At 41.9% G+C, this 26,212-nt stretch overlaps 1 protein-coding gene across 15 annotated transcripts in view; it reads right to left on the reverse strand.

The window, feature by feature from the left end:
* The window catches only part of SGMS2 (sphingomyelin synthase 2), an 82,252-nt gene that overhangs the window by 32,745 nt on the left and 23,295 nt on the right, over nucleotides 1–26,212 (reverse strand). For 7 of the 15 annotated variants that reach the window (XM_039540688.1, XM_039540687.1, XM_039540683.1 and 4 more), the window contains 2 exons: nucleotides 23,633–23,731; nucleotides 16,518–16,602 (listed from right to left, as the gene is read on the reverse strand). The exons of 2 other annotated variants lie outside the window; for them this stretch is intronic. The gene's annotated coding sequence lies outside the window, so the exon portion shown is untranslated. Of the gene's footprint in view, nucleotides 1–14,590; nucleotides 14,695–16,517; nucleotides 16,603–23,632; nucleotides 23,732–26,212 lie in introns of those variants that run through there. 6 more of the 15 variants (XM_039540689.1, XM_039540693.1, XM_039540684.1 and 3 more) reach the window with 2 other exon arrangements.

The raw sequence follows: 26,212 nt of genomic DNA on the forward strand, positions 1-26,212 counted from the left end.
GTTCACTGGGGCACACTGCAGTATAAGCCACTCATCATCAGCAAAGGCGTTTGGACCTGCTGCCTTTGCCTACCCCTGGGCTGCCCCCTGCAACCCCCAGTACCTCTTGGCCCTATGCTGGAGCTTTCCAGGCTGGAGCTTCCCCAGCTCCTCTGCCTTTCCCCAGCCCTGCTCCACTCAGGTACCCTGTCTCTAGCTTCCTGCAGCCAGGTCCGTCTCCCTCTACAGGCAGAGAAAGACCGTCTGGGTGCCTGGCTCACTGCCTCTTATAGGGGCCAGCTGGGCCTGATTTGGACCTGGCCACAGCTGAGCCTGCTTTCTCCCAATCAGCCCAGGCTTCTTGACCCAGCTACAGCCCTCTCCTGGGCTATTTTAAGCCCCGAAGGGCAGGAGTGGGTAACCACCACACTACAGGCCCCAACACAGAGCCATATGCTGGCCTCAGTTGCACTACTACAATCACACTGAAGTCAATGGCTTTGCACAGGTACGGTGAGGGTGGAATTTAGTTCCTTGTATTTTCTTTTATTTAAATATACCCTACATATGAAGGCCTGAATGCATTCCTAGGAAATTATAATTTTACTACCAGTAAAATGACTATTTAAACCAGGGCCGCCCAGAGGATTCAGGGGCCCCCCGCCGCCGAATTGCCGCCAAAGACCCAGCACTTCGGTGGCAGGTCCCAGGGCGGAAGGACCCCCCGCCGCCGAATTGCTGCCAAAGACCTGGCCTGGGACCTGCCGCTGAAGTGCCGGAAGGACCCGCCACCACAGGTCTTTGGGGCACTTCGGCGGCGGGTCCCGGAGTGGAAGGACCCCCCGCTGCCGAATTGCCGCCGAAGACCCGGAGCGGAAGACGCTCCAGAGGCCCGGACCCCACTAGAGTTTTCCGGGGCCCCCGGAGCGAGTAAAGGATCCTGCTCCAGGGCCCCTGAAAAACTCTCGTGGGGGCCCCTGCGGGGCCCGGGGCAAATTGCCCCACTTGCCCCCCCCGGGCAGCCCTGATTTAAACTAGTTCTTCTGACCAGTCCAAGACATTTATGATTAACCTGGTCAACCAGTAGATAAAGAGAGATAAAACTGTACTTCGAAACAGCACCTATATCTCCTCCTCACATTGCCCATCAAGGTCATCTATAAACTTGTTGGTAACCCAGTCCCCTTTTTCCAAAGTATACAATTCAGACACTTCATATACCTAAATGCCAAGAAGACCTAACTCACCCTTGGAAAGCTCTCCCTCGATCTTTCATCCATGCCAATGTGTGAATGCAACAACAGGGACATTTGTGGGAAAATATAGGCATATACTTTTTAACTCTTAAAATATGACAGTCTGACAAAATATTAAATATTTTGCTTATGAAATATCAGGATTGTTCCTCCTATATCAGGACAATTTATATGCATTAAAAATATTTGTCCTTAAAGACACAGTCAACTATGGGCTCCAATCTGTAGTTTTTGAGTCCAATAGACTACTTACATAATTAATCCCCATACTTAATAGCTTTGGGCATTATCCTCTATAAAAAAAAAACCTGGTCAATGGCTAACCCAGAGACCCCCCCAAAATCAAAATCTATCTCTCCCAAATATATCTATCCCTTATTATACTGCATGCATTCAGCATGGATTATAGGAAGATATTTGACCTGATGAACACATCTAATGGAGCTAACCAAGAGCTCCATTTTCTAGGTCTTCATATGCGGAAATATAAGGAAAATTACCAGCTTTAGCCTGCCCTTGATTCCCCAAAATATTGTTACTTAGAATCTACCTACATATTCACCTGAGAGGATATTATAAAGACACCTATTTGCATCAAATTATGTCCACAAGATTTGGGGGGGAAAATTAAGCTCTTTTCTATACCCAGAATGGTCCCAGGAAAGCAGAGAAATTTTAGTTACGAAAAATTACATAACAGTGAATGGCCATCACATACTAGGTCAAGACAGCAGTTTTTCCCTTTCTTCCTTCACCTCCACTTTACAATTTTATTTAAAAAGGAAAACAGCCATCAGTACAGTGATGTGACGATGATGCTTTGGCACCAATGATACTTGATTTTTCAGGACACTTGATGACTTCAAAGTGTAGCTTCCAGGACATAGAAGATAACCATCAAATAAAGGGATAACCCTAACTCAAACCAAACTTATCTGACAGTCAGGCACTTTTTTTAACTGCGTATTTAAAACAAAGTTATTCATAAAGTGTATGGGAGAAGTGCTTGTTTCTTGAAACTTTACTGAAGAAGTTAAAGTACATTGATCTACCACTTCTCATGCTCTATGTATAGCAAGATCATTTGAAGCAAAGCATGCTTTGTGGTCAAGGTTTAATTTAAAGCGACAGCCACTTTAGGTAAACTGACAATGGTAGGGGCTCAAGAACTCCAATTATTTGTTTGAAATCTCCTTCAACTCTCTTCTTTGTCTTAAGTCTATTTCATGCTACAGATACCGCCTAGTATCTGTAGCACAAACAAGAATCCTGAGATTTTGGAGGCAGTTTTGATGGCCTGAGAAATACCCCCAAGTCCTGTATTTATGCAGATATGGCAATATTGCTTTTTAACTAGTTATCTCAGATGTGAAATTTATAATCTCTTTCCTCTACTTTGCACATCTCTATTAATATAACACTGGACTATTTCAGCTATAACATCACAAGATTTAGGCAAAGTCTTTGTATTTTTTTAAATCTATAGACTATTAATGGAAACCATGAGAAATGCACTAATGACAATGACAGCTTTAGACTTGTACCACAGGGATGCTCGCACCTTCTCAGAGCCAGGTGAATGGAACAGTGAATCAGTAAGCAGTTAATTAATCTTCAGCAGTACTAAATATACAGACTGACAGCTGACAATCCATTACAGAGTATAAACTATTATCCCATTCTTTCAGAATTGTTTGCTTTCAGAATTTCAGCTTGCTTCTTAGAACAATACAAATATATTTCCAGTAGTGTGAAGGATCAGTATAATGTCTGTATCAAATTGTGACTTTTAATTGGTACTCACACCATTTTTAAGAATGTGACCTACGTTGTAATTACCTACAGGTCAAGGACAGACCAAGGACAGCTTACTGTAATGCCTGACAATGCTCTGAAGGGCTACACAAAGAGTAATCAACTTTGATTGTCTTCCAATCAAAGGGGTCCACCCCTAGAACAATGGTTTTGCTACAGAAAGTGGCCAGACCAAAGGAAACTGGTTTTCCCAGTTTGGAGTTGGGAGAAGGGGGCTGGCATTTATCAGTTAGCCGCCTGACTGGGGTTCTGAAGCTGATCAGCTGGTCACATGAGATGGGTAACTAAAACCTTATTAAGAACAGGATCTGCTCCAGGCTCTCTCTCTCTGGCTGACCATTCCCAGACAACAGAAGAACTCAAGAAAGAGGTCCATTCACCTAACCTAGGACCTGACCCACAAGAAGAGGTCAGCATAGCCCCAGGGAAAGATTATATAGGCTTTCCTCATATATCTGTAACTTCCATCTGCTTTAAAAGATAAAAAAGTTAAAGGCTTAAGCCTGTATTCCTTATCTTACCTGCCACTCGTTCCCAAGAGTTAAAACTATAAACAAAAGTACCTCCGTGGCGAGGTGAAACTCTGAGGAAGTGTTTATAAATAACTGGGGAGATTTGGGAAGTGTCAAAATTGGTTTCATGGTCTTGGGCAGTTGGAATGCAAAATCCCACATCCCAACAGAGGGCCTCAGACAGGTAATCCACACCTGTGAGCGTTCCTTAGAAATCCAGAGCTAGAAATGAAGTCTGGACTCCGCCCTGACCAGCTGGCTTGAAAGCATGTGGGACACAAATGTTGAGTTCAATTACAACAGACTGAGGACTGTCCACTAGGGCAATGCAGCCAGGCCATTATAAATGGTCTTTGTTAATCAGCATTCATATAAACCTAAATTGCACTACTCGGATAAGCGACCCCCACCTGAGATGCATTCCTGCTGCAAGCTGCAGCATGACAGGTTCACCTGCCTCAAGTTTCCCACATCCTTCTGCCTATGAAAGGGACAGTCTCTCAGCATCTGACATAAAGCCCACCTCTAGGTATAAATATATTCACATACACCAGTGCAGTATTTCCCCCAAACCCTATAGTAAAACCATTTTCCAATTTCCACAATTAACAAACATACAGCAGGTGTTTCCCATGCCCCTCTCCAGGGACATCAACAGCAAGTCACCCACCCAAGAGTCAATAGCAGCACTTCGGTCTCGGCTCCTTTGGCCCCTGAGCCAGGCATCTGCCTCCTCAAGCCTGAGAGTGACCAGTCTTCCCACACCCCTTCGCTCAGGTCTTCATCCCGAGGGCTCCCCATCTTGCAGTGTTCCACTCCTCCATGCCTCCCTGCCTTTGAGTCATACCCCTGCACAGAGGATCTACCCTTCTGCAGTAACCCTCTTGTTTCTGGGCTCGGCTTCCCCTGACCAAGCCAGATCTTCTCCTTTTCCTAGGGGCCGTTGTCCATGCCATCTGCTTGTCAGGGGACCCCAGCTTCAGTCAGTTCTCACCCAACAGCTCTCTGCCAAGCTCCTCACCGGCAGCTCACAGTTACTGCTTTCCTTCCAAACTCAGCTCTCCTCCAAGCAACTCCTGCCACCATTTTCTTGCTAATTCTCTCTTGTCTGGGTCTCTGGCAGCTCTCACCTGCCCCTTCCTGCCTCATCTGCCTCTTCCTGACCCCTCTCAGGCTCCAACTCACCAAATATTTTCCCCTCTAGGGCTCAGATGTCCTTTTTTAAGCCCAATTGAGTTACACGGGCACTGGCCCAACTGCTCCCTTTTAAAGGAACCAGTCTGCCTGTGACAACTACCCACTAAAATTATCTAGCTGGCCAAACTTTCATTTTGTTTTATTAATAGACTGCACTGCGGGAAGATTGAAATGGAAAGGTTCCATTGTAGCTATAGCAACACTGGAAGAAGCCCAAGAAAAAGCAGAACTACATCATCTTTGCATCATTTTGGGATCCAGTCCTTCAGATTTATGCTTCATAGCTATAAGAACATATCACTGTGGTATGTTGTCTTCTACAATATGGCTGATGAGATTTTAGTTTCCCTAAATGAGCCACTTAGGATTGAGCTGCAAAGACTGAGGTAAACAGAAAGAGATTAAAAATAAAAATATCCTTTTCAAGAAGCAGAGTTGCTTAGCCAGTGATGTTATCATAAGAATAAGAATTACCAATGTAATTAACATGTTTCAAAGATGACAAATTTGGAGAAAAAAAAGCAAGTGAGCAGAGTATATAAAACAAAAAGGTAAATGGCTGTAATAAACTACAAGCAGCTTTTAAATGTGGGGTAGCAGAATGTTCTTACCATTCTTGGCAAGTAGTCCTCTCTCGAGTGTTACAGGCAAGAAATCTTCTCTGGGCTGTATAACCAATCAATTATTTTATTTTCAGCAACGCTGTTATTTTAAGAAAGCTTTGGTGTGAAGAGGTAAGTGCATAAGAACATATGCAATTTACTCAACTTCTTTGTCAATCTCAGGATTTTCATGCAAGGTTCATTCTTTGTGCTAGTTATTTCCAAGATTTGAAACATTTACACTGATTTTTAAATATTTAACCAACATGCATTTCTTACAATGCATGCAATAATCCTTAAATTTGTGTATCAGATTCTTTACTGCAGAAACTTGGAACACCTGCACAGAATTTCTGAATTTACAAATTTCTTTTCAATTTGTAATTATGCTACCCTAAGTGAGGATAATTAGGTATTCCTGTTACATTGATAAAAATGCCCTTGAAGAGGATTTTAAACAAATATTACTATTAAGAGCATCTTTTCATTAGGTTCCATGCTAAATATGTGCTGTTATTTAAATTTAGATTTTAAATGTAAATCAGTTTCTCAATAATGTTATTTTCAAAGCAAAATAGCTTTATTAGGGCATGTGCACACTTATGAAAACAATTCTAAATAATATTTGTGTGTGTTTTATATTTGTGGTTGGGGAGTGTCGAAAGGAATGCCAGAGACAGAGCAGTATATATGTACTGTTTGGAGGCAGTTCAGAAATAGCTAAGCCACTTACTCTGAGAGATCAGGAAAAATTATGTAAAAGATGGTTATTAGTGCTATACCTGATCTTAGATCATACAAAACATGTCAATAAACTGTTTGCTAGTTTCTCAAATATTTTAAAAGGTTTACTTATCACATACATTATAAATCATACTTTCCTACACTGAATATAATCTACTAGGATGCAGCTGGGATCAGACCACAAGAGGTACTGCGTTCCCCTCACTCCCACTGAAGGCAATGGAAGTGGACAGTGCTCAGCACATTGCTGGACAGGACTTTTGAAAGCTTTCAGATCTGCAGTGCTGCCATTCATGTCTAGTCTAGAACTCATATCTGTGAAAATAAAACTGTCAGACTTGACTTGAGCCAAGATCATAACAAAACACTAAGTGTGAACAAATTTGTTTGCAAGATTCTCAAATATTTTCATAGGTTTACTTATTACATAAAATATTTTCTACAGTGAATATGCTCATCAGTACTGCACTTGAAAACTTTCAGAACTCCAGTACTGATGCTTGTACCCACACCTGTATAAATATATGTCTACGAGAATAAATGGATGCCTGTTAACAGAACCGTTTAGGAATTTTTGAGAGAAATTCCTTGATACCCTGCCTGTTCAGATGTTGCACCCAATCCAAACTAAAGCTCAATAGGAGACTTAAGATTGGATTGCAATGGTACAGTTTCTGTGGAACGAAACAATGGTTTTCCTCAGAACAGAGGATTGTTTTTCAGTGTTCCGTTCCTTAACAAAGGCCCAGTCCAGCAGCTACTGAAGTCAATGGAAAGATTCCTGTCGATTTTAGTGGGAGTGGTCTCTTATGAGGCCAGAACAGCACTATCCATAAATGGATATACAGTCTTTGAACTTGACCCTGGATTTATTGTGCATTTCAGAATAATAATGAGAAGTTCTGACATGCACACAGATGCAGAATGTCGTTATCATGGGTACATTCTTAAAGAATTATTTCACTGTGAAATATGACTTTGCAAAAAGGTAGTTGAAATTCTACATTTGTCTCTTAACGATTCCCCGAACAAAATGTCAGTTTATAGAAGTTGGATAATTTCTTTCCCTGCCCCCCTGCTCCCATCTAGCCTTATAACCTCAATCTGGGATTCAGTCTAGCTGGGTTCTTTCCTTTTTATGCATCATCACTAGTAGTAGCTCTGCAGGGGAAGTGTCATGCAACTGAGGTGACCTTCTTATTTGGCAGCCACATAATGCTTGCCCATGTCCCAGCTGTGATCTTCCTTCTTATATTGGGTTGTGGGTAGATGTTGCAGCTGCTCCTCCTGCCTACCATGGGTCTCTGAGGCCCCTGTCTTCAAGCAGCCAGGCGGCCTTTCTGCCTCTCCATTGTGGAGCCACCAGAGAGAAAGGGAGCAACAGGATGCAGGAAAAACAAACAAACAAAAAAACTCCACCAAATATCAAAAGACTCAGTCCTTGGCAGTGGGGTTTGCACTTCTTTAGACCCCACTGGGGAAGAGGCAACAGGGCCAGGAGTAACGATTACCTGCATTCTTACATGAGCTCTGATAGTTGCAAAGAGAATAATTGTTTGGTCTCTGCCTAGTTTCCTTGTCTATAAAAAGGGGACAGATCTCTACCTCCCTGCTAATGCTTCTACAGCTCTCTGAAGATGAGCAGCACTATCAATGGTAAGTGTTACCTCTCCTCATCCTTTCAGACAATGAAAGGAAAGGTTAGCTTCAGCCTTCTTTGGCCAAAATCATAGGTTTATTTAGACAGGGGTTGGCAACCTTTCAGAAGTGGTGTGCCGAGTCTTCATTTATTCACTCTGATTTAAGGTTTCACGTGCCAGTAATACATTTTAACATTTTTAGAAGGTCTCTTTCTATAAGTCTATAATACATAACTAAACTATTGTTGTATGTAAAGTAAATAAGGTTTTTAAAATGTTTAAGAAACTTCATTTAAATTAAATTAAAATGCAGATCTTATCAGTTTAGTGTGATCCTTGCTGAGTTTTCCAATGTCTGGCACGTATTTGGATACTTTAAGCTGCACACAGGCTTCTGAGTGATCAGTTGTTAACCAGCTCCGAGAGGGACAGAGGACAGATTTCATGTGTGAAAATACTTGTTCACACAGGTATTTGGATCCAAATGCTGAAAGTATTGCAAACGCAAATTTTCTTCAAACAGTTAAATTTCACTGGCAGGGACATCCAGCAGGTCAGAATAGAGGCCCCATGATCTCTCTCGGTAGCTTCCAGTGCACTCCACAGATCTCCAAACTTTGATGCCCACAATTCTGAGGTTTTTAAACTGAATGAGCTGCATTTCGAAACCTTCAGCACCCATCCACTGAAATACAGACAAATCCAAGTCGCTTTCGTTGCACTTTTCAGGTTTAATTAGAAAAGAAAGCATCAGGCCAAATAGCTAGAAATCTTGAAATCTGTCAGAAAATTCTGATTCCTGTTCTTGCACATACATTCTAATCTCAACATCAAACGCAGTGCGCTGTTCCACGCAGTGATGTAAGCAGTAAATCAGGACTTAAAAATATCCCAGCACAGTGGCGCTGGAACAATTTTTAAGGTGGGGCTGCTGAGCTGCACTCCCTCTTGCCCCTGCCTGCACCCCTCAGAGTCCCAGGCTGACGGCCAGGCCCTCAGGCCGGCAGCAGAGCCCCCCGGACTGGTGGCCAGGACCTGGGGCTGGCAGCGGGCTAAGCGGAGCCAGCAGACGGAACCCCAGCTGGCAGGGGGCCTGTGGCTGGTACCCCAGGCCAGCAGCAGAGTCCCCGGGACTGGTGGCCAGGACCTGGGCAGTGTGAGTGCCACTCAAAAATCAGCTCGCGTGCCATCTTTGGCACGTGTGCCATAGGTTGCCTACCCCTAATTTAGAATATATTTTAGCATACAGAGCACTGTCTAAGAGAGGGGTCGGCAACCTTTCAGAAGTGGTGTGCGAGTCTTCATTTATTCACTCTAGTTTAAGGTTTCGTGTGCCAGTAATACATTTTAACGTTTTTAGAAGGTCTCTTTCTATAAAAGTCTACAATATATAACTAAACTATTGTTGTAGGTAAAGTAAATAAAGGTTTTTAAAATGTTTAAGAAGCTTCATTTAAAATTAAATTAAAATGCAGAGCCCCCCGGACTGGTGGCCAGGACCCGGGCAATGAGAGTGCCACTGAAAATCAGCTTGTGTGCCGCCTTCGGCACGCATACCATAGGTTGCCTACCCATGGTCTAAGAGCTTGCTAGATATAGGTAAATTTTACCAGGGACTTTAAGGATAATAATCATGCCCTCAAAACTGCTATTAACAAAACTTTTGCAATCTAGCCACAAATTTCTGGGTCATATAAAAGCTACTAAAAGCATTTACTCTCACATTCTAAAGAATTTATCCTTTACTGGGGTCAAAGGAATTTCAATATGGTTAGATCTAACAGAAAAAATGCAATAAGTTAAACTTAAACTGCAGAGGCAAAGTTATGACTCAGAAACACTCACTCTCTTAATTCAGACAACTTTCAATCAACACAAAAATAAATAAATATTCAGTAACACTACAGAGAAATATTACTGTTATCTTGCCACTCATTGAAGTGTAGATCTTATTCACAACTAATATTCCACAAGACTTACAGACCTATGGTGGTACAGTAGTTTTATTCTGCCCGAAAAAGATTTTAAAAAGTCATAAACAAAAAGAATTACAGCCACAAGAAAGTCCAGTAATCTTGATTTGAAATGGCTTTTGTTCCGAGGTACTGTAGAATGTTTGTACATAATATATGTATTTTGACTAAACTTCTTCCATGGATGGTCCTGAGAATGGCTTTATAGGGGCTTTTTTCTCCTCCAAAAAAAAAGTGTGGAGGCTGAAGTTTGCACATGGGCAAGGTTTATCCCTAGGGGGATCCAGCTAGCTAGCTGGCAAGCCTGCCTGGCATGAACTGTTGAGGAGAAATATCCATCATAATGAGAAGAGCAAAATCACTATTTTTTTTTAAATTCCGGTAAAAGGGAAAAAAAATCTCTCTAAGTGGTACTGTGGGTCCCACTTTTGATGGGGGTCTGCGGTTTCATCAACATAGTCATGATCTCTGACTCGGATTTTCTACTGCTGCTGCACTGGCCAGCATCATTGCACTACTATACAACAAAAGATTATCCTGTAAAAACCAGAATAGGTGTCAAGGTTTGTTGGCAACTCAAGCACCACAAATGCTTGCCCAAATGCCCACTCTCTCCCTCATCAAATAAAACTTGAAGAAAAGCAGTGATCAAGGGGACAAGAAATTCCATGTAAAAGGAACATTCCACATTAAAGTTGTCACATACAACACTTGCTCTCTTCTTTCCAATTCAAAATCTTTCCCCTAGTTGCAGAAGGGTAAAGATTGAAACAGAGAGCCCCAGAGAGAGTAATAGTTTAGTCATAATGTCTAAAGGGTGGAGACTGCATTGAGTAATCTGTAATTCAATGTGCCTCTGCTATAGGGTGTCTGTCAATAGGCAGTTATCAGGAAGCAAGTGACTTCCTTTTTATTAACAGTTCACTGTGCATGAGACATCCTGAAAATATGCAGTGTAGCTGTAGCTGTGTTGGTACAAGAGAGATAAGGTGGGTGAGGTAACACCCTGTATTTAGCTGTATGCTCAGAGTACCTTTCCCAGACCTGAAAAAGAACTCTGTGCGGCTCAAAAGCTGGTCTCTCTCACCAACAGAAATTGGTCCAAAAAAAATAAATAAAATTATATATACCGTATTTTCCGGCATATAAGGCGACTGGGCGTATAAGACGACCCCCTAATTTTCCAGTTAAAACATACGTTTTGGCATATACTCGCCGTATAAGACTACCCCCCTTCCGAGGCAACACCATTTAATAACATCAGATTTTATTTAAATAATTTTAATTAAAATGGTTTTGACTTACCGGTACTTAAAATCCTTCAAAATCCTCATCATGTTCATCCTCTGACATCATAAGTTCATCAATGACATCTTGTGGTACATTTGTAAGATAGTCATCATATGGATCTAATTCCGAATCAGATGGTGTGGCTTCAGCTTCGGCTTTCCCTTCATCTTGCCACAAGAAGTCGTCCTCCATACCATCCAAAGAATTTGATATGCCACACTTCTTGAAAGACTTGATTACTGTTTCTGCATCAATATCATTCCAGGCTTTTATGACAAAGTTACACAAAACATCCAATTGTGGCGCACGCATGTTTCCTCCTTTTGTGAATGACTTTTCGCCGCTAACCATCCACTCATTCCACTGTTCTCGAATGCGATCTTTAAATGACTTGTTTAGGCACACATCCAGTGGCTGTACCAATGATGTCAATCCTGCAGGAATAACTGCCGCATCTGTGTTTATTCTTGCCAGCCTTTTCTTTGTGCTGGTAGTTAAATGAGCCCTGAACATATCCCACACTAGTAGGCTACGTTCTTGACGAAGACCACCTGGTCGCCTACTCCATACATTATCAAGCCATAGCTTTACCCCTTCTTCATCCATCCAGCCTTTTTCATTCACATGTACAAAAACTCCAACAGGGAACTTGATTTTCTGCATTGTTTTTCTTTTAAAAATAATCATTGGTCTTAGTTTGGCGCCATCAGCTGTACATGCTAGTACCACTGTAAAACTGGACTTCTCATGTCCTGTTGTTTTAATTAACACTGTTTTTGCACCTTTTGGATTAACAGTTTTATTTCCAACCATATCGAAATTCATAGGAGTTTCATCCATATTTCCGATCTGACTTAACGCATAGCCATGTTTCTTGCGCTGTTGTATTACATATCGATGGAAAAGACTTACTTTGCCATCGAGATCTGCAGATAATTTTTGTGCAATTCTGGTCTTTTGCCTCAGTACCAGATTATGCCTTTCCAAGAACCTAGTACACCAGGATACAGTGGCCTTAAATCCTTTGCTGTGATCTGGGTTAGATTTGGCCCACTGAAGTGCAAACATACGTATTTTGTTTCGTGTCACTACATAACCATTTTGACGATGCTCATGCACCATGTCTGCTACGTGCTTTTCAAGTTCTGACCAATGTGGAATGCCTCTTCTTAATGCACACTTACTCCTTGGCATACTCTTTAATGCATCTTCATTTGCTTTCCAGTCTCAGACCATCTTTTCTGTTACTCCATATTGACTTGCAGCAGCACAGTTATTATGTTCCTTGGCAAAGTTTACAACTTTCAGCTTGAAACTGGCTTCAAATTTCCTTCTTCTTGCTGGAGCCATGATGGGGTCTTTTCTACCAGCCATTTGTTGTACACCCACTTACAGAACGTCCCTAATCTTTTAGGCCGCTGGATGTGCGGTAATACAGTACTGTAGCTTCAGCTACATACAGAATGTCCCTATTATTACCTTTTAGCCCGCTGGATGTGCCCCAATACAGTACTGTAGCTTCGGCTACATACAGAACGTCCCTGTGCTGATACTGTATGTACCGCGCTGAGCCAATCCCGGCAAGCGGTGTATTCTATTAATGCATACAAAGCCTGCTCGGATTGGCAAAGGTTGTAATAGCCCGCCTCTCTGACTCAGCCAATCCGAGCAGGCTTTGTATGCATTAATAGATGACACCACTTGCCGTGATTGGCTCAGCACGGTACATACAGTATCAGCACAGGGACGTTCTGTATGTAGCCGAAGCTACAGTATGTTTATACCTGGCGTATAAGATGACCCCCGATTTTTGGGGGTTGTTTTTTAGTATAAAAAGTCGTCTTATACGCCGGAAAATACGGTATATAACCTCACCTACTGTGTCTCATCCTGAAAATATTTCAGAATGACCACTATGCCATGGGACACAATAGCAATGGAGTTAGCAGTCAAGCAAGTTATTCACGCCTTTCCTGAAAGGAATGCCATGCCAACTGGAAAATAAACAGTTCATATTTATAGAATTAATAGTAATATTCATAAAATATTCACCCATGCACTAAGATCACTATACAGTAGTACAATAAAAACTACCAACCTAAAACTTCAGAATAAATATGTAGCCTCTTTGATCCCAAAAGAGTCCAAAGTGCTTCAACAGACCATCTTTTCCACCTCTGGAATCACTTTGTCTACCACTGATGCACAATTCACCTTTGAGCTCCAGCAGTTCACAGCAGCAATAAACAAGGTAGGGCAAATGTAATAACTCAGAATGGAATTTGTTCAGAATATCAGGAACAACATCCATACTCTTGAAAAAGTGTCTTTAATAGTCAAAACCACAAATAATCAGGACTTTCATTTTATATTTTACCTGCAAGTCAGAAGCTCCAACAGCACCTCTTAGCACTATTCTAAGGGCTTATCTACACAGGGGCTCTCAGGGAAAACTAAACTGAATTAACAAAAGGTGCAAATTTAAAGCGAATCAGTTACAGCACATTAAACCCTGTGTGAACCTTCTCTTTCAGAAGTAAAATAGCTTAGTTTGTTGTAGCTTAGTCAGTGAATTAACAGATATAGAATTGAATTCATTGGATAAAATTAAACCAAACTCAGGCCATTTCACTTCTGAACAATAGTATCCACACAGGGGTTTAAATGTGCTTTCATTAACACACTTTAAATTCACGCCTTTAGTTGATTTGGCTTATCCTTCCTAAGCATTACCTGTATAGACAAGCCCTAATGAAGATCCTGTTCATTATTTACTTGGAAGAGTTTCATTTACGGAGGGCAAGTCTACACTACAGCGCTACATTAGCACAGCTGCACTGATGTAACTGTGCCACTGTAGTGCAACTGGTGAAGACGTACTATGATGATGGGAGAGCACTCCCCCATTGGCATAATTACACTACCTCGTCAAGAAACAGAATCTATATCAGCGGGAGAGCGTCTCCCACCAACGTAGCAATGGTGTGTACAGTGTGAAACTTGTGTTGCTTGGGGGAGGGGGGGCTTTTTCATACCCTGAGAAAGACAAATTATTTCGACTTAGGCTGTAGTGTACACCTGCCCCGAATCATTAATTCCATTCTTGAATACTAAAGAGTACAGCAGTAGGAATATACTACTGACTACGTGACCAGGATGGTGGTGATGATTGTAAAATGCTCAGAGAGATTGGAGAGGCTACAAAGACGGAAAATGCAATAATAATGGGGATTTATCCCCATATTGAGTAGATATGTGTCACCTCAGGAAGGGATGCAGAGATAAAAATTGTAGACACCCTAAATGACTGCTTCTTGGACCAGCTTTTCCTGAAACCCACAAGGGGAGAGACAATTCATACGTTCTTAGGAAGTCTTTGGAGGTCTTTCATCCAAGTACTGAGTCATCATCATGTCCTTAGTTAGTAAGATTTGATGGCATCATTGCTGATCCCAATCAAGAGAATGAAGGGCTGGATACTTGAGAATGCCACATTCAAATGGCACTGACACAGGAAACTAAGTTTCCCTCCTCCCAAAAGCCACCCCATATTTACTATTCCCCCTCCCCACTATGTCTGACCTGCTATCAATTCATGTTCCTTCACTCCACATCTTTTTGAAAGTGATGCCAGAGCTTTATGAAGCAGAAGTGACAGACTTATTAGCAATTTTAACTAGCATCTAATCCATGTTCTTCCTATATACATACCTGAATGGGAAGTAAAAACTTACATAAAAGGAATGAACTCAAAGGTAATATCAACTGATTCCAATAACATCCCGGTAACCATGAGAGCAAAGCTGGAGGGGTTTGTGACATCACCAGAACTTGTATGAAAACCCTTATTCAGAATTCTTTTGTTGTGTTTCATAGATTTGGTGGGTGGTATTTTACATGAAAAACACATTTTTTTAAATGATCATAGTCAAATAGCCCTGTGATTTCCTACCAGTTTGCGTTTGGTAAGATTGCAAGTTCAAGTTTTGCTATTAACAGGAGAACAGTCTTCTCCTCTCTCTCAACTAGGTGTGAGGAATTCATTTCCTCTTTTCATTCAAACCCGTAACAATATGTCCTCCTCTCTACAGATACCTTTTCCTTCCTTGTCCCCTACAGTTCTTTGAGACACAATAGTTCCCTTAAGACAATTAGTTTGCCTCAGGTACATTCCACAGTCCTCTAAAGTCTGCTACTGTCAAGTGTGTTTTAAATCCTCATACTAATTACTGACTTATTTTCAAAATTATCTTTGTCAGCAAAGTGCTTGAGAAAGTTACTGTGTCTCACTCTTCAGTCACCACTGACAAAACATTCTTCACCATTTTCCATTGAGTTTTGTGCTGGCCACAGCATAAAAGTCATTCCGCTCCATCTTCAACTAGCCATTCTGTGTTGATAAAGCCCCATTCTACATCCTTATTCTCAAGACAGCCTTTGACACTAAGTGGGGAGGGATAGCTCAGTGGTTTGAACATTGTCCTACTAAACCCAGGGTTGTGAGTTCAATTCTTGAGGGGGCCACTTAGGGATCTTGGGCAAAATCAGTACTTGGTCCTGCTAGTGAAGGCAGGGGGCTGGACTCAATGACCTTTCAGGGTCCCTTCCAGCTCTATGAGATACTCCTATCTGATATCCTCTTGTCATTTCTGCTCCTACAATACACTGTTTCTTCCTCTGTCCCAGTCCCCTCCTTTATGGAAGCTGTTTGAAGTATAAAAGACACTTCAAACCCTCTTAGCTAATCAAAATGCTAGTTAACATGGCATAGTGACTATAGCCATTTTAGAGTGCACCCCAGCTGAATACTTTTTTCTGTATTTTCAAATTCTTTGATGAAAAGATTAATCTATGGTACTAACATCACTGCCAATCACTTTTCTTTTGCAAAGTGAAGGTATTGACTCTGTAGTTAAATTATAATTTGCTTTCCATTTTAAGCCCAATTTTCATTTGCACCTTACTTCAAAAGCTCAGATACCATATTTACAGCAGGGTATCTGTGAAGAACCAGAGCTATTGTGTTACTTCAATGTTGGAATTACTGTACAATATTTTGGCTCCACTTAGTATTATCACCAACTACCATAATACAGTTTTAAGTCTACAACTTGTCCAACCTGTGGACATTATAATGGGTGTAACAGAGTCCACTAGAGAATAAATATTAGTGTTCAAAGTGATTTTAAAATCCTGTTATCTATCAAAGGCGATGCATCTGGGTTGACAGTTCTCACACAAAATTTCTGCCACATACAAATAAGCGTTGAATTTTTAAAACCCCTTCATCATCACTTACAGCAGAATTACCGAGTTGATCCTTTGGTAATTCAACAGCAAGACAGTCATGTATTTTACAAAACAAGCAACTTTTTATAAAAGAAAACCATAAGTAGAAAATACTAATTTTTTGCATTAGACTTCACAGCAAACATGAGACAGCTATGGGGGCTTCTCCCTATTCCCTTATATTGCAAAGTTACAACAAAGTTTAAAACTTCAAACTTACATTTATAGACATGGAAAAAGAGACAGGCAATTCAACATGACTCTTTCTGAAGTGACGTACAGTAGAAGATTATTCCCTGACAGGTCTGTAAAAAAAGAAGAATACACGATTCAGGTACACTCTTAAATCCTTCACAGTTTTGTAAAAAAAAAAAAACAAAAAAAAAAAAAACCACACACCACACACTCTCTATAGGATAGCATATTAATTAAGGCATTTGTTTATGCTTTTGGGGCTGTTCTTTTAAATGAAAATTCTCCTATAAAAGACAACTTATACCTTATTATAAAAATTATATTATTTTGATATCCTGACTCTGATTTAAACAACTGGCCCTCCTCTCTAGAGGTACTTTTTGCATTTTCTGTACAGAGAAATAAGTATAGGCCCATGTCTTATTTCCCACCCCCCGAACTTGTCCATCTTGCTGCATTCCATGCAGGTGATGTTTTGGGGTTTTTTTAAACTATTTTATTTCTTTCCCCCTTGAATGTTGGCCCTCCGATGCTGGTTCAGAGTGTGATAAAGAAACTGGGCACAGGGAGTACAACTGAAAAGGACTGTTCCTGCCCTTGAATAAGGTGGGCTTATTATCTCCCCTGTCTCTCAGGGTACGTCTACACTACAAGACTATTTCGATTCATCTTAATTCGAATTTCTGGAATCGACCTAATGAAGTCAAAGTTGTGTATCCACAATAAATACACTAATTCGACTGTGTGAGTCCACAGTAACGGGCGAAGCGTCGACTTTTGAAGCGGTGCACTGTGGGAAGCTATCCCACAGTTCCCGCACTCCCCGCCGCCCATTGGAATGCTGGGATTTCCCAGCAATGCATGCTGGGGGGGGGGAAATTGTGTGGAGGGTGGTTTTGGGTAACTGTCATCGTTGAACCGTCAATCACGCCCAGCATCCCTCCCTGAAAGCGCCAGCTGGCAATCTGTTCGTGCACTTTTCTTCTCAGTGACAGCGCGGGTGCCACAGCACTGCGAGCATGGATCCCGCTGCAGTTGTGGCTGCTGTCAGCTCCTCGCAACTTATCGTCTACCTCTTCCGCAGTCAGCTGCTGAGAAATTTGGCTAATTTTCAATGGTGCTGCAAGCAGTGGTGGACCATGGGGGATGTTTTACCAACATCAACGTCGGGTGGCCAGGCAAAGTTCATGACGCGCGTGTTTTCAGGAACTCTGGTCTGCTTAGACGCCTGCAGGAAGGTAGTTTCTTCCCGGACCACAAAATAACGCTTGGGATGTGCAGATGCCCATACTGATCTTAGGGGACCCAGCCTACCCGCTAATGCCCTGGCTCGTCACACCCTATGCAGGCACCTTGCACAGCGACAAGGAAGTCTTCAAGTACCAGCGAGCAGCGTGAACTGTGACTGTTCAGTTTCTTCACAGAGAAGCTGAACCTGCCCCTGTTTCTTTACCAAGTTACTGTTGACTAGCCTCTGCAGTTACATACCCCGTCCACCCCGCTTCCCCAACTTCTAACACACATTTAAAAATTAAAGTACGTGCTCCACTGTAGCTTTACAACGGTGTCTTTATTGATGACTTTGCATTAAAGGGTTGAAACTGGGACGCACACTGTGCTGGGTAGGGTGTGTGGTCATGTAAAGACCGCCTCTAAAGTCGAGGTTTGACATGCTCCCGCTCCCAGACCGGTCAGCAGTGCCGGACTGGTTGTTTCAACGGATCCTGCCATCCCTCCTTTTTTGGACTCTGTGTGCGGGGGCTATGTGGCCTTGTTGCGGGGGAGGACGGATACAGATTCCTCTGCGTGGCTCTGCGGTCCATTACAGGGACCGTTGCATGACATCTGTAACCCCCCTCCCCCGCTACAAATGCACGTACCACCCCCAACGACAGAAAACCTGCAAACCACCTCCCATACCAGCTAACCGCCTACTGACTGCATGTGTGTGACATGCTGCTGATCCAGCCCACGTCTCTGTACCCTGCTAAAGGTGACTGTCCTATGCATTACACTACCCCCTCAACCACCCAACGACCCACCCAAGACATCTAACACAGCGTTGTGTAAAAAACCATGACGGAAAAAGTAAGTAACAGAAAACTACTTTTAATAATCAACAACACAGTAAGGGAAGGACTTTTCAGAATGTAGTGACTGATAGCTTTTGGGTAATTTAACACTGTCCTGTGGTGCAGTGACAGTTTTCACGGCCCCTGGTGACCCTCCTTCTTATTATTTTTGATGAGGGGGGGATTGGAGTTTGAGGCAGGGGTGGGCGGTTGCAGATACAGTGCAGGGGGGCTCTGTCTTCCTGCCTGCGGTCCTACAGAACATCGACAAGGCGCCTGAGCGTGTCCGTTTGCTCCCTCATTAGTCCAAGCAGCGTTTGAGTTGCCTGCTGGTCCTCCTGACGCCACCTGTCCTCCCTTTCGCAGAGTGAGCGGTGCTGCTGAGTGAGGTTCTCCCTCCACTGGCTCTGCTGGTCCGCCTCGGCTCTGGAGCAGCCCATAAGTTCAGCAAACATCTCGTCCCTTGTCTTTTTCTTACACCTTCTAGTTTGCGCCATCATCTGTGAGGGGCATGGTGGATCAGGTCGTGATACAGTTGCACCTGTGTGATGTCAAAAAGGTAGTGAATTTCTTACAATGATACATTTTTTAAACAAAGAAACATAGTCTACTCGGTGTCTGTGAACAAGAGTATGCACAGCACCTGTCTCATGCGCACTCACTAATGGAAAGTTCGAGTTCTCTGAATGCGCTTTCATTGCCTGGGGTATTGGGCTGCAGATCAGAGAACCTTTGCAGGAAAGAAGAATTCGTGTAGCAGGAAGGCATGGTAAGCCAAACACTTTTGGATTCATAGAAGTGAATGTACAGCTCTGTCCTCTTGATGCAGGCAATCCTGAAAGCATAAACTCGGCCCCTGTTGCATCCCCTCGTGGCTGTTCACTGGGAAAGATCCCTGTATGCTGCCACTCTGTGGACTGCAGCACGTGGCTGTTAAGTGAGGCTTCTTGTTATGCAAAGGAACAGTTAAGCGCTCCCATTACTAATAGTACCCAATTACTCTAATTTCATGCAGGAGTGTGCGAGAGAGATCACCCTGAGGAGAGTCTCACGGGCAGAGAGCGCGCGCATGCTGGAAGAAAGCCACCACAACCCAGGGGCCTACTCTGCCATGCTCGTGAGGGCAATGGTCCCGGAGTTCCAGCTTATAGCATGACACGGCAAAGTGTGCTACCTCGGGGCACACGATAAGCTAGCTCTGCCAAGGAATCTCCTGCATAGACTTTCAGATTACCTCCAGGAGAGTTTCCTGGAGATCTCTTATGAAGATAAAAGTTCCATCCCCCTGTGTTTAGACCTTCGATTCTCCTAATGTCTCTCCCTGTTTAGTTACTAAAAAAATGTTAACTCGTTGGTCTTAGCTGCTTTTAATAAATAAATGTTAACTTGTTTAAAGCACTTACGGACTGATCCTTCTCCCGATTCAGGGTCCGTGGTAACGGCTGGGGAGGGTTGGTAGGGGATCTCAGTGAGGGTGAGGAAGAGATCCTGGCTGTCGGGGAAAGCGCCGTCGACTGCCTCGTCCTCCTCATCTTCCCCGTCCGCGAACATCTCCGAGGAACAGTCCGTCGACACTATCCCATCCTCAGAGTCCACGCACACTGGTGGGGCAGTGGTGGCAGACCCACCAAGAATGGCATGCAGTGCCTCGTAGAAGCGGCATCTCTGGGGCTGGGCTCCGGAGCGTCCGTTTACCGCTCTGAGTTTCTGGTAGCCTTGTCTCAGCTCCTTGACTTTCACGCGGCACTGCGTTGTATCCCGGCTGTATCCTCTGTCTCTCATGGCTTTGGAGACCTTCTCGAAGGTCTTTGCATTCCGTTTGCTGGAGCGCAGCTCCGAAAGCACAGACACATCGCCCCACACAGCAATCAGATCTGAGACTTCCCGGTCAGTCCATGCTGGGGACCTCTTTCTAGTCTGAGATTGCCTGGACTCCTCTGTTGGAGAGCTCTGCATCGTTGTCGGTGCTGCTGAGCTCGCCCCGATGAGCAACCAGGAAATGGGATTCAAACTGTCCAGACAGGAAAAGGAATTAAAATTTTCCCGGGGCATTTCCTGTGTGGCTGGTCAGAGCATCCAAGCTCCGACTGGCGTCCAGAGCGTCAACAGAGTGTTGCACTGTGGGATAGCTCCCGGAGCTACTAAGATCGATTAGCATCCACACCTAGCCTAATTCGACATAGCCATGTCGAATTTAGCGCTACTCCCCTTGTCGAGGTGGAGTACCGAAGTCGAACTAAGGAGCCCTCTATGTTGAATTAAATGGCTTCCTGGTGTGGACGGGTGCACGCTTAATTCGATTTAACGCTGCTAAATTCGATTTAAAGAGCTAGTGTGGACCAGCCCTCAGGGGATCATTCGGGGCCTCTCAAAGAGCGGAATGTGATTCAAGAATGGACTCTCCACAAGATTGACGAATCTGCTTTTCCTCTGAAAGCCTTACCCTGGAACATAAGCAAAAAAGCCCTGGAAAACTTGTTATAGAAGTAGTAGGGTTTGATGACCCTTTTAATGCACTTAACTAGCAGTGTCCATGCTGTGTTCAACTATGCCTTGACTAGGTGAAGTGGCTGAGCTCTGTAATCAGGAGCATGGCTGCTGCTATGGGTTCTAGAGACTTACATGCAACCTTCTACCTGGCATGCTGCCCTTCTGGAGTTGCCCCCTTCATGGAGATGTGGAGCCACTTGTCTCTGCAGCCAGCTTTTCCACTCCTGCCTGCTTGCCTTATTTGCTGCCTAGGCTAGAGGGGAGTTTGAAGACAGCAAGCAAGGTAACCCTACTAGGACTGGGCTGCTGAGACAGTGCCTACATCTTCCCTAGCAGAGTTGGTCTCTCCAAACCTGCCCAGTGTCTTTCCTGCCTGGATGGTGAGAGGGCACTGTCCAGGCTTGGGCACTGTCCAGGCTTGGGCTCTGAGGAGGATGCTTTCCACAGAGATGGTCAAGCTTCCCCACAAGACACTTGATAAGAGGGAGCTGGAGCTGGAGACACAGACCTTTCCTTTACCCTTTTGCTAATTAACACAATGATCAGCATGGTCCATTGAACCAACAAAGAAGTGCTTCTAAAAATCCCTTCCCACGTTTAATCTTACCACACAATACAGAGATGATAAGAGCAGTAACAAAAAAGATGCAGTACAGTTGTCTATCCAAGACTTAGCTGATTTGTGACAAATGGAGAAAACGAGAGAAATGAAAAGAATAATCTGGAATATTGGTGAAACATATTAATCATGACTGACATGAAAGGGAGATGACTGGTGTACACAAGTAAAAATTTTCTGTCCACAACTAAAAGTAAAATTATGGGTCTCAATTTACTAAACCACATCATTACACAGAGGCATCACCACAAATACAGTCCCCTGCCATTTACAAGTTGTTGGTCTTTTTGATGAAATAACAAATTAACAAACTTCTGGAATGACATTTTACTGGAAGAGGGACTTTCACACTGGAGTTTCTATATCTGAAGAAATGTCGTAAGTACTCATCTTCTGTACTCTACTTACAATGTCACAACTATGTTAACAATTGCAAGAGCTCCCTAGCTGGTAGGCCAACTTTTCCTTCAGCTTGATACCACCATGAAGTCTAACTTGTGTTTATCTTCATAAAACAGTCTGTTGTTCTGGAAAGACTTCTGATACCAAAAGACCAGCTTTATGATTTGAGTGTAGGATGAAATAAGATTAGGATGAACCTGGGGAAAGCACACTGTTTAACCTGTTGACCCCAGACAGGTACAGCTATGTAAACAGATGGTTGCAGCACATGGCCCTCCTTCCCCTCAACAACTTTCCACCCAACTCCAAGTTTCACCCTGCATAGGAGCAATAATTCAAATATATTCAGTGGTGAAGGAGTAAAAGTACAAAATTAACTTCCAACTAACCAATATATTAAAAAATGTCATGTATAACAGCAGCATTTGAAAGACAGGTAGATCTTTGTATGCTTAAATGTTCCCCTTAGCATGAGAGAACTATGATATTTTAGTATGTTCATATATTCAAACTGAAAGACTACAGAAACCTGTTATGAAAAATATCCATGCTGCAATGCAAGGTAATTTCCTAAAATTGCCGACTGCTCTATGCTTGTTTATAAGTCTTACTTACAACCATAATAGTATAAACCAGTTGTAATCTGGCAGATGATTCTATTCCTTGCAAAACACCTTCTGAACATGGGGAAGGGTCTAAACGTTAAAGGAAAATTTTCAACAGAATTTTCAAATAGAAGTGTGATCATTTTAAAACTACAATTACTACTATAGCCGAAAGGGATAAGCAAACAACAAATGTTTCTCTATTTAATCTTGTTTATTTAGTTTATACATGTGACAGCACTTTGGGTAAAGTCTACCTATAGTACCACATCAAAAACTAAATGGTTCTTAGTATGTCATCTTAATTTTAATTAGTGTAGTTAAAACCAATTCTTATTCTGATACTAGATTTTAGTAATATTGATTACAGCCTACATGCAAGAGTTTAAGAACTGCTGATATAGTCAGTCTGATAGTCCATTTCCTCTGTTCAGAGGGGTCTTTCATACAAAAGGGGCCGGGGAACATATGGAGCAGGAAGTAGTTACTGTAAAACCACAATCACTGGGAGGAGCAATCTGAATCTATTTTTAAACTCATTTTAAAAAATTGAGCAGATGTCAAGCATATGTCAAGCTAATATTAATTTTAATATTAAAACTAAATTACCAGTTTTAAAGGTAACCATGATTTTCACTCAGAACAGTGTGCTTGCAGGTCAAAGATATTAGACATGAAACCTCAACTGAAGTTGAATAACTTGTTTTAGTTAGATGCACCTTATCAAATAAATAGCAGAAATTAAAAAAAAAAGACTTATTATTGAGCACAACTGTCTACAAATACAGGATATAATCTCAAAAAAGGCATCATCTTTGAAAAATGCATCATAAATGTTGTCAATGATTTGTCAATAAATGGTCTTGTGACATAATATCTAAGACTGTCTGAGAATCTTGGGGGAAGAAATTCCTTGAAACAATTCATTATATTTCAAAGGTAAGGGACTTACTTGGGGTTTGTTTATTGTTGAGACTACAGTCTAATGTGAAAGCCCAAAGTCCTTCTAAAATGACCTGGAAAAATATATTATTTATTGTTCCAAGTAATCCTGTATGAAAAACAGAAAAACAAGATTCAAAATAATGCAGCAGCCTTAGGGCCTTTTTCAGGCTGTGAAAACACAACTGATTATGTTCCAAGCTGTGTTCTAATTTCTATCTTATTTTGAAGAAAAATACCAACATACTAGTTACGACATCTTGTATTTCTAAAGCATGTAGATTTTTTCATTTGAAATCTTGTTCATTTGCATCACATTGCAAAATAGTGTAATTGATTTTACCTCAAAGCTCCATGCAAAGCATACATACACACAAAAACAAAACCACTCTGTGCGGACTGCAGACCTTACAGCATCGGCACTTCAGTAACTTTTACAGGGCAACAGCATCTTTATTTGGCCTTATTAGCTAATAAACTTGTGAGAGCCAAATTCAATCGTCATACACAACCCCCGTTAAAGTCAACAGGAGTTGCCTGGTTACGCTGGAGGACAGGAATGGGCTCTCATGGTCACATTATGCAGTTGGATTTGACTGCAAGCTCCTAGTGAAGTCACCAGGAACCATGCTCATGCTTCCAAAAATGGAATTTAACTTTACTCATACACTGTCATTTACATAGCATTCTTAGGGTATATCTGCACAGCAACAGGACACCTGTGACTGGCCCAACCCCTGTAACCCAGCATTGGTAGGCATGGGACAGCCACAGGTTTCTAGTTGCTGTGTTGACATTCCCTTAGAGTCTGATCCAACTGAAGTCAATGGAAAGACTCCAGTGGGAATTGGATCAAGTCCTTAATACACACCACCACAAAATTATATGGGCACACTTTTAAAAGCTGAAATAGTTGGTAAGAAGTAAAATCTAAATCAACATCCCTTAGAATGAGCCTACAAAGCTAACAAATTATCAGCAAATCTGAACATATAAGTATGAATTAAGCCAATTAAAACTGTAGCACTTCATGTTTCTAGATGTTAAATTTAGAACTAGAAAACTTGTATCTTTTAAAGTTATTTTTAATTCTTTAGAATTAAAAAATTGTATGGTATAGAAATTTAAATGGGAATAATGAGAAAAGATCAAACTACACTTGATCTTAGCCAATCAAACTACACAATGTTTTTTTAGTACTGCCAAGGCAAGAATGTGGCATTCCAATTTTAACATGTTCTTTTGAGGCTGCGGTGATGAGAACACTTTGCTTCAATACAGCCTGTGTTCAGACTCAAAACGGACACTGGCTGCAGCATTTGGCATCCTAATAAAGCATCTACAAACAGCAAGTGCTGTTTCCCCATTTGTGAGGTTGATGTGGGGGAGGGACAAAAGCAGCAGAAGCAAGCTGGAATTGCTGTGACAGGAAATATACAGAGCCACCTACCAGGTGTTTGACTTTTGTTGTGCCCTCCCTACGTAAAAAAGACTTTAATTACCATGGGGGGCATGACCTTTGTCCCTGTTGTCATTCCACTTTAACAGCTATTATGTTCCTTATGATAATACAGGAAGTCTGTACAATTACCCACTACTCAACACCATTGAACTTCAATGTGTCAATGTAAACAGGATCTTGAGGTGTGGGTAAGCAAACAATTTGTCACTGGTTTATGTAAATAAAATGTAACTGAAACGAAGTGTGAGAAACAATTCAGTATTCCTTGCTCTTTCTGTTAATTAATTGGTTGGCAGTCGAAGATACTTGGAGTCTTAAAATAAATAAGTTAAACTTTCTTGAAGCACTCAACACCTTAAAATCTGGATAAACATTTCAAGTGGGAAACATACAGGAAGAGCAGGTGAAACATTAATAAAGAAAAGTATTGGCTTGATGCAAATAACTCTACCTGTATTGCAGTATAAGGAAGGATGATCTTATACTTAGGTCACTAAACTGGGAGTCAGGAAATCTGGGTTCTATATTGTTGCTCCTGCCAGAGATCTCCTGTTTGACCTTGGACTAATCATTTAGCTTCTCTATCCCTAATAATAACTTCCTGATGTTGTCAGGATAAATTAGTGGTTTTGTGGTGTTCAGATACAATGGTGATATATACCAAAGAAAATGTAAACAAACAAAATACAAATAACCTTAAATAATATTTTGAGTACGCAAATTGCTTTTAGTTTCGAGGGAACGCAGCTTCACACTATGGCCTAAAATCTATTTTACTTTTAGGCTTTCTATACCTAGTTAGTTCAGCAATTGCAGAAAAATCAGACATCAACACCAAGATGTATCAATGTATATACAATGTTTACAAATTACCAATTTTGGAAAGCAAAGGGGTCAAATGTAAAGTGTTCCAATATGTTATATGTTACCTGGAAATAAGGTATCATTGAACTACGCTGGGTGAAAGGGTTTTTTTCACTTGAAAGTTACCAGAATTTGTAAAATAACCTTTTACCATTTTCAGCAGTGATACCTTGGCACATTAATGGTAATGACAACTGATCCATTAACTATGGTGTTAGCTACCTTGCTGAAGTGTTAGGCAAGTTCCTTCTGATGTCTATCACT

The sequence above is a fragment of the Mauremys reevesii genome, linkage group 5 (genome assembly GCF_016161935.1).
Source record: "Mauremys reevesii isolate NIE-2019 linkage group 5, ASM1616193v1, whole genome shotgun sequence".
Lineage (NCBI taxonomy): Eukaryota > Metazoa > Chordata > Testudines > Geoemydidae > Mauremys > Mauremys reevesii.